We start from the raw sequence: 15650 nt of genomic DNA, 5'->3' as shown, positions 1-15650 counted from the left end.
ATGCAAAAAGGGACAGTCCTTGCTTTTGATGATGGAGTGATGGCCTTGTCCATCCCAATAAGCAGGGTAGTAATGGTGATATTGGTGGAGCACTGCTTATGGCGAGTGATGATCTTTATCCAGTTGCATATCTTAAAGAGGCTATCCACTACAAGAACAACACCTTCTTCAGCTAAATGTTCGGCCCCCAAAAAATAATAAAGACTATATTCACCTCCCGGGGATGAACATTTGGTTTAAGATCCTAGTAGTGGACAACCCCTATAAAGATCATGGGCCACAAGGAAAAAGTTCCAACATGGCCCTCAAGGATCATTGGTTTCCTCTAATTTGGGCACCATTAGGTCTGGGTGAAGTTGAACCCGTCTTCACCTCTTACATAGGTAATGGGTAACCACCATGGAAGCCACCATAGAGCAGATCAGATTCTTCATCAGAAGGTTAGCCGAGGTACCAGCGGAGTCCATGGCCTGAGTATTCTGTGACGAGCGTCAGCTTACGCTGAGTCGTTTTCCTTTTGAATGAGTGGACCCTCTGGGCCGTGGCACCCACCCACCTAGGGCGAGCTGACCTAGTAAGAATCCACCGCCTATACAGGGAGTTTCAGGGGCAAGACCAAGGGGGTGAGCCACCACAGCAGCTGGACCAGACGGCCGGCTCAGGGAAACAAGACAAGGCGAGACAAGACGTTAGTTCAAGGAAACTTCATTAAGGAACACTTCTGGGTACAACAGGTGCAAAACGTGAACACACAAAGTACATAGAGCAAGATGCGTGCAAGGGCACGCCGAGGTCCAAGGTATGAGGAACACTTCAGGGTATAACAGGTGCAAAACGTGAACACACAGAGTACATAGAACAAGGTGCGTGCAAGGGCAAAGTAAGCAAAAGTCTTTGTGCAAGAGAAGCACGAAAAGGCACAGTGCGAAAACCAGCGTGCGTGCAAAGGAGCACGGAAGCCACGGCTGGGGCACCGGCAGGTGGTATCAACGGTGGCATAAGCAGGCGGGCACGACTTAGAGGCGGCACCGCTGCGGCTCACACAGCCGGTAACCACTATAGCACTGGACGGCTGGCACGGCTGAGGCACACAGGCGAGCACGACTAGAGGCGGCACGGCTGAGGCACAACAGGTAGGCACAGGGCGACCAGGCGCGTGCACGAGGGCACGGAGCCTCAAGGCAGGGCTAGGCAAAGGTACAGGACAGAGACACGTGCGAAATAGCACGGCAAAGTCTAGTACGAAGAGGGTGCACAAAACATCAGAGACAAGGCACAGGGAAAGAGGCAGAGTCCTGCGCATGCAGAGGGCATGCCAGGGGCAAAGTACAAGACGAGGCCTGCGCGTGTGGAGAGACACGCCAGGGACAGGGACAGAGTCTAGCAGCGGAGCGTAGGCCGAAGCCCAGTGCCTGGCCAAGGGAGAGCCTTGGGACTAGACAGAGTACAGAGCGGAGGCCTGCACGTGTAGAGAGGCACGCCAAAGACAGGGTACAGAACGGAGGCCTGCACATGTAGAGAGACATGTCAGGGACAGGGTACAGAGCGGAGGCCTGCACGTGTAGAGAGACACGTCAGGGACAGGGTACAGAGTGAAGGCCTGCACGTGTAGAGAGACACGTCAGGGACAGGGTACAGAGCGGAGGCCTGCACGTGTAGAGAGACACGTCAGGGACGGGGTACAGAGCATAGCATAACAAGGAAGCATAGCGAGGACAAACAAAACACGAAGGACAACACAAGACAAAGCACGAGACAAGAGACGGAATACGAGCACGGAGCATGTGCAGAGACGCACGACAGAGCAAAGTGCAAGGGCACAGAATAGAGGGAGCGACCCAGCAGACCAAGCAGCCATGCAGGGAAGCAACACAATACTCAGGCCCTGAGCATAGGAAGGGGCGGTCTGATATAGGGCATAGCACCTCCACTTCCGGGTCAGGACCAGGGAAGAAGTTCCAGTTCAGATCCTCCAGGATCACAGGGAGCAGTCACATGATCAGGATTCCAGACATGCAGGGATGATTGCAGAACCAGTGCTGAAACCTAGGCAGGTCACATGATCAGAGTTCCAGACATGCAGAGATGAATGCAGAACCAGCCTCTGCTGGAACATAGGAAGGACACATGATCAGGGGTTCTAGACATGACGAGACGATCACAGAAGGCAGAGCAGAAACGCAGGCATCCCGCAGCTCAACAGTCATGAGGTGAGTGTGCACACTGCTCTAGGGAACATGCAGGATAGCAGACATGAGATGCGCGTGCACTCAGTTCCAGGGGTCATGAGGCAAAACAGACATGGCGGACATGACAGACATGGCGAGCATGACAGTACCCCCCTCCTTAAGCCCTCTCTTACCAGGGCTGGAAAGAAGAAAAAAAAATTCTTCGGCAGAATCCAGAGTTAGTACAAACTACTCCAACAACTTTGATCCGACATCTGAAACGGACACCTGCACCGGTCAAGACACAGGAGCCGCGGACGAGACACGGGGATACAGTGGGGAGGACTGCGAGTAGACAAGCAAGTCTTCTTACTCTGTCTGACACCATTTCCAAACAAGTTCAGAGGTCAAGGGCCGGGTCTGATTTACATCAGAAGAGTGGCCGGGGTACCGCCATTTTCAAGCGAGTTCAGGAGACATAGAGCAGATCAGATTCTTCATCAGAAGGTTAGCTGAGGTACCAGCGGAGTCCATGGCCTGAGTATTCTGTGACGAGCGTCAGCTTACGCTGAGTCGTTTTCCTTTTGAATGAGTGGACTCTCTGGGCCGTGGCACGCACCCACCTAGGGCGAGCTGACCTAGTGAGAATCCACCCCCTAGACAGGGAGTGTCAGGGGCAAGACCAAGGGGGTGAGCCACCACAGCAGCTGGACCAGACGGCCGGCTCAGGGAAACAAGACAAGGCGAGACAAGACGTTAGTTCAAGGAAACTTCATTAAGGAACACTTCTGGGTACAACAGGTGCAAAACGTGAACACACAAAATACATAAAGCAAGATGCGTGCAAGGGCACGCCGAGGTCCAAGGCATGAGGAACACTTCAGGGTATAACAGGTGCAAAACGTGAACACACAGAGTACATAGAGCAAGGTGCGGGCAAGGGCACGCCGAGGTCCATAGCATGGTGCGTGCAGATGGTAGACAGAGGCACGAGGACATCGGACTCCGGACAGCAGGCAACGATCAACCGGGACATCAGGTTCTGTAGCTCTGAAGGTGATCGGCAGGTTCCGGACATCTGGTAAGCAAACCAGGGTTCCATGCAAGGAGACAAGACAAAGTTAGAAACAGGATGCGTGTCAACCAACACGCCCGGGTCAGGTTCACAGGACGGAGGCCTGCGCATGCCAATGGGCATGCCAGGGACAGGTACAGTGGCCTGCGCGTGCGAAGAGACACGCCAGGGAGAGATACAGAACGGAGGCCTGCGCGTGCATTTGACATGCCAAGGACAGGTACAGGGACGGTGGCCTGCGCATGCGAAGAGACATGCCAGGGACGGGGTACAGAGCATAGCATAACAAGGAAGCATAGCGAGGACAAACAAAACACGAGACAAAGCACGAGACAAGAGACGGAATACGAGCACGGAGCGTGTGCAGAGACGCATGACAGAGCAAAGTGCAAGGGCACAGAATAGAGGGAGCGACCCAGCAGACCAAGCAGCCATGCAGGGAAGCAACACAATACTCAGGCCCTGAGCATAGGAAGGGGCGGTCTGATATAGGGCATAGCACCTCCACTTCCGGGTCAGGACCAGGGAAGAAGTTCCAGTTCAGATCCTCCAGGATCACAGGGAGCAGTCACATGATCAGGATTCCAGACATGCAGGGACGATTGCAGAACCAGTGCTGAAACCTAGGCAGGTCACATGATCAGAGTTCCAGACATGCAGAGATGAATGCAGAACCAGCCTCTGCTGGAACATAGGAAGGACACATGATCAGGGGTTCTAGACATTACGAGACGATCACAGAAGGCAGAGCAGAAACGTAGGCATCCCGCAGCTCAACAGTCATGAGGTGAGTGTGCACACTGCTCTAGGGAACATGCAGGATAGCAGACATGAGATGCGCATGCACACCGCTCCAGGGGTCATGAGGCAAAACAGACATGGTGGACATGACAGACATGGCGAGCATGACACCAATAAAGTGACCATAAGGGTCATCAACCAACTTTCCACAGTCTGGATATATTTCTGTCATGGCTTCTTTCTCAGATACAAGTAGATGCCTGTAAGCCAAGCCAATCTGCCGTATATACAGGGTCTACCACACTGTATAGCTGCCTCTGGGGCCAAATCAAATTGATTAGCAGGATAGAATGGGAGCCCTGAGAACTGTGGCTCCTCATCATCATAAATATGGCAATATGCACATCAATAGAAGAGCTGAAGATGCCATCCGGTAAGAGGCAATTCCCCAGGATCCCGTTCAGAGAATACCAACATGGTCCTTCATACGATTTCGCACCATCGCTAATTATGATGGAATTTCATAGCAGCCCAATTATTGACGACAATGGGGTTGTGATGCAATACCACTAACAGTCCGAGAATAAGGGTGGCGCTCTTTTGGAAGAAATCTGTCATGGTTTTTTGTTTCCAACTACATACCGTATATAGTATTTTGGGTTCACCAACTTCTCCCTTCAACTATAAATGGCCGTGGCGCCATGTCTAAATCAGTACACATGGCGGTGTTCTATAAAAGGAGAGAAATGTCATAATAGACATGATTTCAGTTCACACATAAGCTCGGTGTGTCTGCTCTGAACCCTGTCTGATCCATTGTACGTTAATTTTGCAGTCGCCATGGTAACACGCCGGCTGATTGTATTGTTGGCTATGCATTCGCATTTCCCAATACATAGTACTTTCTGTATCCCAAGCCATGGCTGATGTATGAGGAGGGATAGAAAAAAAAAGACTCAGCCTTGTATTATTTCCCATCCTCATACCATCACACTTTCTATTTTTTGATTTGTATTTCAGCATTGCGTCAGCCGGTGTAACTAAATCGGGTTCAATATGCATCAGCATGTTAGGCGGAGCTGTTGCGCACGCACGCACACACCGATGAAGTGGGATTAAAAAAAAAAAAAGAAGAAAAATCACATTCAGCTCGGAGGTTATATAAATCTCGAATATATGAAATCAAACATGATATATAAAAGCGGAAGACTATTTTTAATAAACGTGTACAAATGGAGTAGAGATATACTTGGATTGCTATCAGTAGGTCTGGAGACAATTATTTATAATACATGTATAATGGGGAGGAAGAATGAAAAAATAAAAAGGAGTGTAAAAGCTGGGACTTGAGCAGCTCAAACACCCTGCATTATTCACTCTAATATAGGGAGTAACTAGAGAAGAAACAGATTCGGGAGCATTAGAAGCATTTCTTAGAGCACCCTTTGAATTTGGGGAATTAAGCTGACTACCTAGCATAGGGCATTCCAGAAAACAGGTGAAACACAAGAAAAGCCTTGGAGACATGGGAGTTTATTGGATAATTCACAAATGATGGATCAATGGAGAAGAAATAGATTAGTCAGTATTAGAAGCTGTGTTCTTAGGGCACGCTGTGGATTTGGGAAAATAATCTGACTGCCTAGGTTAGAGCATTCCAGAAAACAGGTGCAACACGAGAAAAGCCCAGAAGATGGGAATGGGAGTTGTGGATGATTTACCAATGATTGATAAATGGAGAATAAATAGATTAGGTAGTATTTCAAGATGCATTCTTAGAGTACACTGTGGATTTGGGGAAATAAACTAATTGCCTAGGTTAGCACTTTCCAGAAAACATGTGCAACACGAGAAAAACCCTGAAGACTGGAATGGAAGTTTGAAGTATGATTCACCAACGATGGATAGATGGAGAATAAATAGACTAGACAGTATTAAAATAAAACAGGTAAAACACAAGAAAAACCATGCAAATGTGTGTGGGAGTTTACTTAAACACTCACCAATGATGGATAAATGGAGAAAAAATAGATTGGGCAGTTTTAGAAGAGGTGTTCTTAGGGCACACTGTGGATTTGCAGCATTAACCTGACTGCCTAGGGTAGTGCATGCTATGAAAACAGGTGCAACACGGGAAAAGCCCTGAAGATGGGAGTGGGAGTTTACTGCATAATTCACCAATGATGGATAAATGAAGAGGAAATAGACCAGGCAGGATGTGTTTTAGGGTATCCTGTGAATGTTTGGAATTAAACTGACTTGGTGTAGTACATTACATTGGTATTTGCTTGCCAAACATTTTTTGCACTGGCACTTTATACACTCTTGGGACTTGTGCAATATTTTATAACGGGATTTGTAACCCTGGTATCTCTGCCGTTTTCCTGGATTGTGTTTTGTTGCTGATTTTCATGTCTTTTTATAATTTTTAGTATATTCACCTGACTGCTCCCTTTTCTCCTATTGTGCACATTACAGAGAAAAGACCTAAAAATGGTAATGGGAGTTTAATGGATGATTCATCAATGATGGATAAATGGTGGAGAAATAGATCAGGAAGTATTACATGTGTTTTAACGGCAAACCATGGATTTGGGGAATTGACCTGACTGCCTGGTTAGCGCATTTCAGAAATCAGATGCAACACGAGAAAAGCCCTGAAAACAGGCATGGGAGTTTATCGCATGATTCATCAATGATATGTGAGAATCATGTGGGAATAGTGGATGAGAGCAGGTATATCTCGCCCAGATTCCTTTCCTATGTGGCCTAGTCTGGTCAGTATCGCACCTGCTTGCTAATGAATAATGGGAGGTGGATATAAAAGGATGCCAGGTGGTTGTGTTAGTGTCTCAGCCTGGGAACACAGAGAGCCTGTCTGTGTGAGAGACACACGTGAGTGGAAGTAGTGCCCACTGCAACTGTGGTTTGGCTGGACGGGAGAAGCCCTCCAGTTGGTAGTTAGGTTGTCCATTGTTTAGTTAGTGCCGGACAGGCAAGGATTTGTTTTATGTTCTATTTCCTTTTGCATTGCTTTCTCCGTTAATAAACCTGACTCAGGGTCAGTTACACCCGAATCCCAGCTCTGCGCCTGAGTTTCATGCTGAATGCACGTGACCTTTGACCCCAGCAAAGCCGATCCCGGAGTGTTTTATCACAGATAGTTAAATGGAGAAGAAATAGATTAGAAAGTATAAAAATATGTGGATTTGCAGAATAAATCTGATTGCTTAGGGTAGCACGTTCCAGAAAACAGGTACAACACAAGAAAAGCCTTGAAGATGGGAATGATAATTTATTGGATAATTCATCAATGATGGCTCAATGGTGAAGAGATCAGCCAGTATTAGATGTATTTTTAGGGCATGCTGAGGATTAGGGGAATTGACCAGACTGGCTATCGCATTCTAGAAAACAGGTGCAGTTCAAGAAAAGCCCTGAACATGCATGGGGATGTGAGCTTTTTTCATGATTCACCAATGAGGGATAAATGGAGAGGAAATACATTAGACAGTATTAGATGTGTTTTTAGTGCAAACCCTGGATGTTGGGAATTTAATGGACTGCCTGGGGTATTACATTCTAGAGAAAAGCCCTGAAGACGGGAATGTGAGATTATCAGATGATTTACCAATGATGTACAGTTGTGGCCAAAAGTATTGACACCCCTGCAATTCTGTCAGATAATACTCAGTTTCTTCCTGAAAATGATTGCAAACACAAATTCTTTGGTATTATTATCTTCATTTAATTTGTCTTAAATGAAAAAACACAAAAAGAATTGTCCTAAAGCCAAATTGGATATAATTCCACACCAAACATAAAAAAGAGGGTGGACAAAAGTATTGGCACTGTTCGAAAAATCATGTGATGCTTCTCTAATTTGTGTGATTAACAGCACCTGTAACTTACCTGTGGCACCTAACAGGTATTGGCAATAACTAAATCACACTTGCAGCCAGTTGACATGGATTAAAGTTGACTCAACCTCTGTCCTGTGTCCTTGTGTGTACCACATTGAGCATGGAGAAAAGAAAGAAGACCAAAGAACTGTCTGAGGACTTGAGAAACAAAATTGTGAGGAAGCATGAGCAATCTCAAGGCTACAAGTCCATCTCCAAAGACCAGAATGTTCCTGTGTCTACCGTGCGCAGTGTCATCAAGAAGTTTAAAGCCCATGGCACTGTGGCTAACCTCCCTAGATGTGGACGGAAAAGAAAAATTGACAAGAGATTTCAACGCAAGATGTGCGGATGTTGGATAAAGAACCTCGACTAACATCCAAACAAGTTCAAGCTGCCCTGCAGTCTGAGGGTACAACAGTGTCAACCCGTACTATCCATCGGCATCTGAATGAAAAGGGACTGTATGGTAGGAGACCCAGGAAGACCCCACTTCTTACCCCGAGACATAAAAAAAGCCAGGCTGGAGTTTGCCAAAACTTACCTGAAAAAGCCTAAAACGTTTTGGAAGAATGTTCTCTGGTCAGATGAGACAAAAGTAGAGCTTTTTGGGCAAAGGCATCAACATAGAGTTTAAAGGAGAGAAAAAAGAGGCATTCAAAGAAAAGAACACGGTCCCTACAGTCAAACATGGCAGAGGTTCCCTGATGTTTTGGGGTTGCTTTGCTGCCTCTGGCACTGGACTGCTTGACTGTGTGCATGGCATTATGATGTCAGAAGACTACCAACAAATTGTGCAGCATAATGTAGGGCCCAGTGTGAGAAAGCTGGGTCTCCCTCAGAGGTCATGGGTCTTCCAGCAGGACAATGACCCAAAACACACTTCAAAAAGCACTAGAAAATGGTTTGAGAGAAAGCACTGGAGACTTCTAAGGTGGCCAGCAATGAGATCAGACCTGAATCCCATAGAACACCTGTGGAGAGATCTAAAAATGGCAGTTTGGAGAAGGCCCCCTTCAAATATCAGGGACCTGGAGCAGTTTGCCAAAGAAGAATGGTCTAAAATTCCAGCAGACCATTGTAAGAAACTCATTGATGGTTACCGGAAGCGGTTGGTCGCCGTTATTTTGGCTAAAGGTTGTGCAACCAAGTATTAGGCTGAGGGTGCCAATACTTTTGTCTGACCCATTTTTGGAGTTTTGTGTGAAATGATCAATGTTTTGCTTTTTGCTTCATTCTCTTTTGTTTTTTTCATTTAAGACAAATTAAATGAAGATAATAATACCAAAGAATTTGTGTTTGCAGTCATTTTCAGGAAGAAACTGAGTATTATCTGACAGAATTGCAGGGGTGTCAATACTTTTGGCCACAACTGTATAAATGGAGAAGAAATAGATTAGGCAGTATTAGTAGATGTGTTCTTAGGTTAATTCTGCAAATCCACAGTGTGCCCTAACTGCCTAAGGTAGCACATTCCAGAAAACGTGCAACACAAGAAAAACCATGAAAATGTGTGTTTACTGCATGAGTCATCGATGATGGATAAATGGAGAATAAATAGATTACGCAGCTTTACAGTTGTGTGAAGAAGTCTTTGCCCCCTTCCTGATTTCCTATTCTTTTGCATGTTTGTCTCAATTATATGTTTCAGATCACCAAACAAATTTAAATATTAGCCAAAGATAACACAAGTAATCACAAAATGCTGTTTTTAAATGAAGAGTTTTATTATTAAGGGAAATAGAAATCCAAACCTACAGGGCCCTGTGTGAAAAAGGGATTGCCCCTAAACCTAATAACTGGTTGGGCCACCCTGAGTATCAACAACTGCAATCAAGCATTTGCAATAACCAGCAGTCTTTTACAACGCCCAGGAGGAAATTTGGCCACTCATCTTTGCAAAATTGTTGTAATTCAGCCACATCAAAGGTGTCACGTGCAGGCCGGTAACTAATACAACAGGACACGGCATGTGTAATTGTCCAGTGTGACGCAGCTCGCAGGCCGGGAACTAATACAACAAGACACAAGGGATAGGGAAACATTTACAACGGTGGGCCCTGCGAACAGGGGACGTGGAGACCTCCTGCACTCCCCTGAGTCAGAGTCCTAACACTCCTAACGTTCCCTATACAGGCTCCTCACCTGTCGCCGATCAGGATACCTGTCACCTTAGCACACCCTACACTTATTCCTTACTAGGGAGCTGGGTGGTGCAGGCACTGGCCCCACCGCTGTACTAACACCAACATGAGGAAAAGTGACAAACAGGGAAAACTTAGCTTTGCTCTGATGCACTTGCTCCTGGCAACAGAGTCCAACACCTGAGTGCATCTTCCTCGCACCATATTCAACACCTGGGTGCAGCTTTACAGCAACAGTGTCCAGCACCTGAGTGCAACTGTCCAGCACCTGACTGCAGCTTCCAGCAACAGAGTCCAGCACCTGAGTGCAACTGTCCAGCAACCGAGTCCAGCACCTGAGTGCAGCTTTCCTGTAACAGAGTCCAGCAAACTGAGTACAGCTCTACACCGTAGCTGCCACTCCACAAAGCTTTTCAAGAATTCTTCACTGACACCATAGCTGCCACTCCACCATGCTTTACACGAACTCCTCGCTGACACCATAGCTGCCACCTCAGGACTCTGATTGAGCTGTCATGGACTCTCCTCCAGCTCCATCCTTCACCCAGGCTGGTTGGAAAAGACCAACAATAATATCACCGTGAGTGAGCACAACGGACACACCTTTATTGAGTAAACACACCTGTTAGTGATTCCCGTGCAATTACACTAACCACCACCGGGGGCAAAACTATCTCTAAGCACACGAGTGCAATGACCATACTGGCCACCAGGGGCAAAACTATCTCTAAGCACACCAGTGCAATGACCATACTGGCCACCGGGGGCAAAACTATCTCTAAGCACACCAGTGCAATGACCATACTGGCCACCGGGGGAAAAACTATCTCTAAGCACAAAGCTTAGAGAGAGAAAAAAAAGGTTACCAGTGCTCTTATCTGACATGATCCTGCATGGATCATGACAGTACCCTCCCCTTAATGAGGGGCCTCTGGACCCTCAAAACCACTCCTCATCAGGAACTACCTACAGAGGGGACGCCCAGATCCAGAGTTCACCTCAGCAACCACCTGCACTTCAGGTTTATGACAAACACACCGCTGGTATTGGCAATATAAGTTCTGGAGGCACCCCACATCTCCAAAGCGCCGTCCTGGGGAACGAGTTACATATGTGTATGTTTGATATGAGCTGGTAAGACTCCACAACACACTTCCACTAGATGTTTTTTGGTGGGACCCATACACACTCGTTCACACACAGGTCCGGAGCTGAACGTTTATTGCCACACATTCGTTTGTCAATACTCGGTGAACTCTCTCTGGGATTGACAACAGAGGCATTCCCCTGTGTCACTACACTGACACCCCCGCATTCCACCTAGGGGTACACCACCCCCCAACCCTTTCCACCACGAGGACTGCGCCTCAGGGTTGGCTAATGGCGAGGGTAGAGATTTGCCCCAACTCCCCCGCAGCGCACCTGCTGTTCACACCGGAGAGGGAGGGGCCTGGGATATGGAGGAAAAATACACTCACTGGTCGCCTTTTTCCACACGACCAGGAGGGGGTGGCTTTTTCGGTGGTATGGAAGATTTGGCGTGAGCCCCCGCGGACCATATCACCAGTCTGCTCACTACAGAGACGCACTCCTTCACCTCGGGGAACCCCAGACAGCACCATGGGGACACCAATTCCACCCACCTGCCTGGGTACGTCCAACTGTATGAGCAAGTCCCGCTCCCCAGCAGGGACTCTAGGGGGCTTCTTTGCCAGAGCCGCAATTTGATTTTCTGGTTGAGCCAGAGGGAAGGCCCCAGACCCCGATTACTGCTGCTGGAACTGCTTCAACACACCATGCAGCTCCTCACTCACCCTAGTGAGGCCCAGCAGCAATTGCTCACAAGTCTGAACATGGCCAAGGCTCACCAGAGAAAATGTATGGTTGGTGATAAAGTCACGCGCCCCATCCTGTATGACACGGCCAGCAGGCCAGTAACAAATACAACAGGACACAGCACGTGTAATTGTCAAGTGTGACGTGGCTCGCAGGCCGGTAACTAATACAACAAGACACAAGGGATAGGGAAACATTTACAATGGTGGGCCCTGCGATAGGGAACAGGGGACGAGGAGACCTCCTGCACTCCCCTGAGTCAGAGTCCCTAACACTCCTAACGTTCCCTATACAGGCTCCTCACCTGTCGCCGATCAGGATACCTGTCACCCTAGCACACCCTACACCTATTCCTTACTAGGGAGCTGGGTGGTGCAGGCACTGGCCCCACCGCTGTACTAACACCAACATGAGGAAAAGTGACAAACAGGGAAAACTTAGCTTTGCTCTGATGCACTCTGCTCCTGGCAACAGAGTCCAACACCTGAGTGCATCTTCCTCCCACCGTGTCCAACACCTGGGTACAGCTTTACAGCAACAGTGTCCAGCACCTGAGTGCAACTGTCCAGCAATGGAGTCCAGCACCTGAGTGCAGCTTCCAGCAACTGAGTGCAGCTTTCAGCCACAGAGTCCAGCACCTGAGTGTAACTGTCCAGCAACCGAGTCCAGCACCTGAGTGCAGCTTTCCTGTAACAGAGTCCAGCAAACTGAGTGCAGCTCTACACCACAGCTGCCACTCCACCAAGCTTTGCAAGAATTCTTCACTGACACCATAGCTGCCACTCTACCATGCTTTACACGAACTCCTCGCTGACACCATAGCTGCCACTTCAGGACTGACTGAGCTGTCCTGGACTCTCCTCCAGCTCCATCCTTCACCCAGGCTGGTTGGAAAAGACCAACAATAATATCACCAACGTGAGTGAGCACAACTGACACACCTTTATTGAGTAAACACACCTGTTAGTGATTCCCATGCAATTACACTAACCACCACCGGGGGCAAAACTATCTCTAAAAACACCAGTGCAATGACTATACTGGCCACCGGGGGCAAAACTATCTCTAAGCACACCAGTGCAATGACCATACTAGCCACCGGGGGAAAAACTATCTCTAAGCACAAAGCTTAGAGAGAGAAGAAAAAGGTTACCAGTGCTCTTATCTGACATGATCCCGCATGGGTCATGACAGGAGGGTTTACAAGCATGAACCGCCTTTTTAAGGTCATGCTACAGCACCTCAATCGAATTAAAGTCAGGATTTTGACTAGGCCACTCCAAAGTCTTAATTTTTTTTCCTTAAGCCATTCATAGGTGGACTTGTTAGCGTGCTTTGGATCATTGTTCTGCAGCATAACCCAAGTGCGCTTCAGCTTGAGGAAAAAAAAACATGACAGGACATTCTCCTTCAGAGTTTTGGTAGACAGCAGAATTCATGGCTCCATTTACCACAACAAGTCATCCAGGTCATAAAGCAGCAAAACAGCCCTAGACCATCACACTACCACCATATTTTACTGTTGGTATGATGTTTCTTTTCTGAAATACTCTGTTTCTTCTATGTCAGATGTAATGGGCGTGCAGAGTGTTCTCCCAAAAGTCTTGGGGATCACCAAGATTTTCTCTGGCAAAACTGAGATGAGCCTTTATGTTGTTATTGCTGAGCAGTGGTTTTTGTCTTGCAACTCTGCCATGCAGGCCATTGTTGCCCACTCTCTTCTTATGGTGCAGTCATGAACATTGACCTTAACTGAGGCAAGTAAGACCTGCAGTTATTTGTATAAAAAACAAAAAAATAAAAAACAAATCTGAACTGAGAAAAGTAAGTTAATGTGTATGCACAATGTAAGTGCATATTAACACATGACCATTAACCAGAGAAAACAAAAAACACAAATATCCTGAACTAAAGAGTAAAAAATATACTGCAAATAATGCATAAAGGTAATAATAATAATAAGGGTATTTAGTAAACATAATTTTGATCAAAAAAATTTACAAGCCATCCCGCCACGTCACGGAAACCCTTGTGGGACAGTCCCTACTCTAGTATTTAAAACCTTTTCACTTGCCAAGTGGCGTGAATGTGAATAAGGGTCGAGCGGCTGAACCACTAGTAACAGCTTAGGCCATGGTTCTACTTCATTTCTACATTTCTTTTTTTTTCAGTCAAGATGGGGTGCAGAGTGTTCATTAATGGCTGCAATGAAACAAAGAGTGAAAAATTTAAAGGGGTCTGAATACTTTCCGTACCCACTGTATTTAAGGGATTTCTTGATTGAGAACAGGAATGGCAGTAATCAGGCCTGCGTGTGGCTATGGAATTTGAACTCGGCTTCCCAGTTCATTTATGGTTTACGTGGGAGGATCAATCACTTTTTCACATAGGACCCTATAGGTTTGGATTTCTTTTTCGCTTAACAATAAAGACCTTCATATAAAAACTGCATTTTGTGATTACTTGTGTTATCTTTGTCTAATATTTAAATATGTTTTGTGATCTGTTGTCTTTGTCTAATATTTAATTATGTTAGGTGATCTGAAGCATTTAAGTGTGACAAACATACAAAAGAATAGGAAATCAGGAAGGGCAAACACTTTTTCACACAACTGAAGATGTTTTTTTAAGACACACTATTGGTGTTGGGAATTAAATTGACTGTCTGGGGTAATACATTCCAGAGAAAAACCCTGAAGACAAAAGTGGGAGTTTACTTCACAATTCATCAATGATGGGTAAATTAGGTGTAAATGCAGATGAAACAGATTAGGCAGTATGAAAAGATGTGTTCTTAGGGGTCATCATGGATTTTGGGAATTACCCAACTGCCTGGCGTAGCACATTGAAGAAAATAAGTACATCTTGAGAAAAATTCCGAAGATAGGAAGATTCACCAATGATGCTATTTTGAACAATGTAAAAGATTGTATCAGCCAGAGAAGTCTTACATGACCTTGGCCACAGCAAGGTGGACTTTCTTATAACACCTTGTAGCTATCATAGTAAAGCGATGCCAATCAGCATGGACTATCATAGCCTCTAAAAAAGCCAATACAGGGAATGCAGCACAGCAGACATTTTGTGGTTAAGGCTATTTTTGCGTTAAAGAGCTTGAAAAGAGTTGGATATAGTCCTGAGAGACCTCAGATTGTTACATTCGTCTTTTCAGGAAATTAAATTGGAATACCTTTTCTGGATGAAGTTTTGTATGAAAACTCTAGCAATCAACATACAATGAATAAAGTAGTTAAAAAGAGCTAAATATAATTGAAGGTAAAAACATCATATTGCTACCTCTACATCCCATAGATCACACATGTCACATTTTCCTTGATTTGCACTTTGGCCACTGCGTTGTAGGTGTCATCAGAGGGTGGAATAATGAAGAGAGTCTTCATACTTATCTTTCTTTCCTAATGATCTTTCAATGGCACTTGAAATGTGTATTGCTGTGAGTGACATCATCAAGGGCACTTGGCTAAATTGCTGTCAGGCATTGGATGCAGTTGTAGATGAAGACAAGTTTTTCTATTCTGCTATGCACAGGATAGGACTCTTAGGTGGGCGCTGGAGTGGAACTTATTTGTAATAAAAAGCTGTAATTACCAGTACTTTATTTAAATATTTTTCCCCCAAGAAGAGGTCTTGTTTTTCACAACCACACAAATAGAGGTGTAGCTGGACTGAAATATTTGCCTAATTGATGCTATAAGATAAACCATCAAGATCGAGAAAATCTCAACTGAATAGACTGGTCCCATGACCATAAAGTGATCAAAAA

At 46.1% G+C, this 15650-nt stretch overlaps 1 protein-coding gene across 1 annotated transcript in view; it reads right to left on the bottom strand.

Annotated features, from left to right (window-relative positions):
- The window catches only part of ANKRD34A (ankyrin repeat domain 34A), a 79916-nt gene that overhangs the window by 36545 nt on the left and 27721 nt on the right, over positions 1 to 15650 (bottom strand). The window lies entirely within an intron of this gene.

Source organism: Dendrobates tinctorius, unplaced genomic scaffold, assembly GCF_039654945.1.
Source record: "Dendrobates tinctorius isolate UK_male_01 unplaced genomic scaffold, ASM3965494v1 ptg000019l, whole genome shotgun sequence".
NCBI lineage: Eukaryota > Metazoa > Chordata > Amphibia > Anura > Dendrobatidae > Dendrobates > Dendrobates tinctorius.
This window is presented reverse-complemented; position numbering and strand designations above follow the sequence as displayed.